Here is a 5,301-nt window from a genome sequence, read left to right as displayed (position 1 = left end):
GGGTAACAAGGATCAGAGAGAAACCTGCCCTGGAGTGCTATAACTGTAAGCCACCCAGAATGTACTTAAACTAGTTTCATGTGTTAATTTGTGGACAATTCAGGGGTTAAGAACTCCAGGAGCCACCTAGAATTAGTGTGTAACAAGGGGCCTTAAATTAAGATGTTCCTGGGTTGTTTTTCTGATTACTTTTTCATAAAGGCAGCACATCTTTATTCTCTCTAGAATTGTCATTCTCTCTGTATCTTACATAAACATCTTTGAGCCATGTTAACATCATTTTTCTTTCTAGGTAGTTTATGAAGGCCATTTTCTTGAGTGAAAGATCAGATTAGATCTAGGCCCTGTAATGCCAGTACAAAGTGGTAATTCCTCTTAAAACTGAAATCAGTCTACTGAAATCAAGTTATTCCTTCCCTCATTGTTTCCTATTTAAAAAATCAGCAACTGTAAAAACATGCGACTCATGCCACCATCTATTATTGAAGAGGGTGGGAAGCTTGTTTTATTCAGAGGGCCACCAGAAAAAAATTAAGTTGTAGGTGGGCTGGTAAAGAGAAAAAGGTTTACATTTCTGAAAAACCTGATGTAACTTTGTGGTCATTTTATAGGTCTGTGTTAAAACCAGGGATCCTGGTTTTCTCCCATTTGAAAAATAAATTGCAAATTCTTTGATTTAAACCCCTCCCTTTCCCATACACTTTTGGCCGTGACTGAAATAAAACACCGCTGTATATAGGTATCAGTTGAACACAATGTTTTCATGATATATTTGCAATTTTAAAGCATTTTGGAAACCTTCCCATGCCTCAATCACTATAATAAAATTAATTCTAAATACTTATATATTTTGGTGTTTGATTTTTGTGATTTTATCATGGAAAATAAGCGCTCCCCCTGTGTCCCTTTTGCTCCCCACGACCTGGATCCAGCTGCAGCACCCCCCCCCCCCATTGCATTGTGGTGCTGAGAAACCCTGATATGCTGGTGCCCTACCCATGTCATTGCCCCTCACTTCCCACCCACAGCCCCCTTGGCTCTACTGGTACCCCTGCCCTGCTCACTCCCCACCTGCATCCCCCCTGCCCCCCCAACTCTGCTGGAGGAGGCCTTCAGCTGCCAGGGCTAGAGGGCCAGGGACCCAGGTCCACAGCCCCCTGCTTTCTGCACCAGCACTTGAGCCCCAGCTGTGACCCATGGGAGGCAGCAGCTGCTGTGGAAGAGTGGACTGCTGGTTCAGCCACCCCTCTGGGCAGCACAGCCTGTTGGGGGGTTAGGGCCAGATGTGGGCCGAGAACCTGGATCCTTGATTAAAATCATGGGGTTTTTTTCATTTGTCTTTATTTCTTATTGGGGAAAGAAGAATGTCAAGACATTAAGGAAATGAAGTTACATTAAGGAAATGAGATTAATATACAATCTCAAATCTTGCAAGTACCTCTAGCGTAGTGGTTTTCAATCTGGATGCCACAAGACTCTTTGAAGGATGCTGTGGTATAGGTGCCACTATGGCCAGATGGAACTACTCTGCTTTGAAGCTCCTTTGCCTTGCACAATGTCTCCTAGAAAGAAAGGCACATGGGGCAGGAGGAATTGTTCTGTGTAGCTCCATTTCCAGGAGGAGCATGGAAAGGGCTGTGGCAAGAGCAGAGGTATTCCTGTTACAGCTGTTTCTCTATGAGGCAAATGGTATAGTTCCATCTGGCCATGGTGGTGGCAGCATCCCAGTTTAGGGGGAAAAAATCAATGTTTATTATGGCAAGCCTTGTTCCCACTCAGGCACAGTATGCCTTTTTAAAGAACTCCAAATCTCTTACTGTGTTTAAATCCAAAAGATGAAAAATGCACTAGATAAGGCAAATCATGTCAATTTGAATTCATTTAATTCAATATTTTACCTTTATTTCATTCGCAGCAATCCCATACATATTAACAAGAGTTTCATACAAAAAGAAAAAGTAGAATAGAACCTTACTTTATTTTGCTATCTAGGCTTTGTTTCCATCTCAGTTAACATGGTGTAAATCAGGAGTAATTCTATTGCAGCTAATTCAGAATTTTTTGCGCCATTGACAGATAAAACAAACCTGTTTTGGGGAGAAGCAGGGCAGGAGTGTGTGTTTGCGCGCGCGCATGCATAAGAGCCAGCAATTGCACTTCTGCTTTTTTGTGCTGTTCCAGATAAGGAAAATATTAAGAGTCTGGTAAACTCGTTGAATGAAAAGTTGTGTAAGATGGGGCATTACAACAGTATTTCAGGGTGCTATCAAATTTTAAAAAGTTATGGAAGGATGCCCTGACTCTAAAAAGGCTGAGAACCACTGTTCTGGTGACTAAGATACTAAATTAATTGTTAATTGTTCTCTGAAAAATTCAAACTTGACATGGTTCTCTGATCACTGACAGACATTTTTAAAGCAGTTGTACCGTATGGCAGCTGAGTAGACAGTTGCGTGCCACCATTTGTTCCTTCTGTTACAAGGCATTAATGATGAGGTTATTCTGACCATACATAGGGCAGAAAGAAAGGACTATCCTGTAAGTACTAATAGATGGAACAAGCTCAAAGTAGGTGGGCAGCATGAATGCACAGTTCTGAACCAGTTGCATCATAATTGCTCATTCTGTATTGACTTCTCAGCCCACATGTCAAAACTTGTTCTCAATCTAATATTCCAGTTTCTCAAATATAAACTATTTTTTCCTCTCTGGAACTATGGATTCAAATAGCTAAGATTAGTACTTCTGAATATGGGCAGAGACTCTGATCAGTCCACTGTTTAAATTTTTTAAAGGAAATTGTTGCAATTTTTCTCTTTCTCATTTTGTAATCTGGTGTATGGATATGTGGCATTTGAGGGCTTTCAAATAGAAGAGCAAATAATTAGATTGGTGATAGTCATAATAGGATGTAATTACTCTGAGGCTAGATGGATAAACTTTATACAGAAGATATTTTAAGAAACGTGTAGGGGAAAAATGTGTTGCTTTTGTTTTCTAGCTAGTTTTCTGTTACTTTTCTTAAGTTGCTTTTCCTTGACCAGTAAAAACTAATTCAAGGGAAATAAACTAATTTACAATACATAATCTTTAAAAGAGACTATGTAATAGCATATACTTTTTATATTCAGTATTAATAGTCATATCTCTTTGATTTAAGTTCAATAAATTATCGATTTGCCAATTATTTGCCACATCTACAGAATTTAGCCCGAGACTTCAGTACTTGAAGTCAGGCCGGTACATTTGTAGAAGCTGGCATCAGTGGGAGTATTTAAACGCTCAGAATTAGGTGTATCGCTGGAATCTAAGTTGATGTCTGTTCTAAGTTTTCAGTTTCTATTGCTTGTTTTGTTGGACTTACTAGAGCAGGGGTGGCCAGCCTGTGGCATACATACCACATATGGCGCAGGCAGCTGCTGTATGTGGCACATGGCAAACCAGGGAGGGAACAAGCGGCACAGTAGCAGGCAGTAAGGAGCACAGGGAAGGAAGCAAAATGAAGAGCGGTAGATTCAGAACTTAGGGCATGAAGCAGAAAGCAGAGCAGCAGATCTGGCAGTGGAAGGAGATCAGAATGGCACTCGGGGAGGGTGCAGGGCTAATGTATGGGATGCCCGCCAGAAAGGTTGGCCCCCACTGTATTACAGTGCCTTTTAAAAATAATATTAGAAATTCTGAATGAAAATGGAAGGCTTTTGGATTTTCATCACTGCCCACTCTTGTGTCTGGAAGTAAATCTGAAATTTTTGCAAGTTTTCAAGCGAAAAATCTCACGTGGCCTGAGAGAGAGTGTGCCAAAGCTATGCAGCAAAGTTTTGTTTTGAGAATGTTATATTTAACAAAAAGTTACTCCATAGGATTGGAAGTCTTGGTCAGCCTTGCTATTGGTGTTGCTCTGTCTTACATACATCTAGCTAGAGTGCATCTGAAATTGAATAAAATACACAAGAAAAAAAATCAGAAACTTGCTTTCATTTTGTAATGTAGAATTGCATTGTGCTATTTCATTTTTTAAATTAGCTGGTGCAAATAGGGCCCCTCATTTTTGTGGAGCTTCAGTTATGGGGTGTTTCCATCCCTGTAGAAAGCACTCTTTGTATTCCTCTTTGCTTTCAAAGCTCTTGTGATAGTGCTTTGTGAAAGGCATCTATCAATTACAGAACTGTTTACTGCTTAATTAATGCAACTAGCAGTGACTGGGAGTTGTTGCTTCCCAAGGAGGTGAAAAAGTGTGAATGTTAGCAGCTGCCTGCCAGCTATTGGTAGAAGAACTGACAGAGATATGTGCTCCTGTCCTGCATTTACAATATTTTCTAGTCTCCTTTTCACCCAGTTATCAAATTTTACCTGCTCTTTGCCTCTTGTGGTGCCTCTCAGAGTTGATGTATGCTCTCAGTTTTTCCAGTACTGTACTAAATTCTGAAGTGAACTGAATTTTATTTTTAATTATCTTACACTGATACACCTTTCAATATCATTATTTAATATTAAAGTTAACTAGCACGACTGACTAGTGATACATCAGTTCTTAGAATTAATACTTTTTGGTTCAGCAATGCACCTGAGATCCACCGCTTCTGAGCAGACTCAACTGAGTCTGCTCTGCATGCAAGCTGACACTGCGCTGCGCTACTCCACATACAGTTGTATAAGCAGTGAAATGTGCATCAGTGCACCGAAAATGTCAGGGTGTCAGGGGCCTGCAGCAAGGTGGTAGCCCTAGACTTCAAGAGGGCCAACTTCAACGAGTTGAGATTAGTGGGAGAGGCGCTGGGGTTTGAGAACAGGGGAACTCAGTGCCCAAAATAAGTGATTGTTTCTTAAGGAGATGATACTCAGGGCCCAAGGGGTCACCATCCCAACAAGAAGCAAGGGGGGCAGGAGTGCCTAAAAGCCCCCATGGCACACCAAGGGTGTACAGGAATGCCTGATTGCCAAAAAGCTGGAGTACAACCGGTGGAAGGGGGGTGCTATCTCCAAAGAGGAGTATACCTCCTCTGCTTGGGCCTGTAGGGGGGCTGTCAGGAAAGTTAAGGCAGACAAAGAGCTAGGACTAGCGTCCAAAATCAAAGATAATAAGTGCTTTTTCAAATATATAGGGACGATGAAGAAAGCACCGGAAATATGGGGCCCCCTGCAAGATGCTCTGGGCAATCTGGTGGTTGCGCCAGAGGAGAAAGCAGACCTCTTTAACCAATTCTTCGCCTCAGTTTTCTTGGGCAGAGACCAGGACTTCCCCACCATGATGCAAGATGGACTTGAGGGGAATGCCTCCAGACCTCAGGCTGGGGAGGACCG

This window comes from Crocodylus porosus, unplaced genomic scaffold, assembly GCF_001723895.1.
Source record: "Crocodylus porosus isolate Cpor-Errol unplaced genomic scaffold, CroPor_comp1, whole genome shotgun sequence".
Taxonomy (NCBI): domain Eukaryota; kingdom Metazoa; phylum Chordata; order Crocodylia; family Crocodylidae; genus Crocodylus; species Crocodylus porosus.
The sequence above is the reverse complement of the archived record's forward strand: the minus strand, read 5'-3'. Positions refer to the sequence as shown.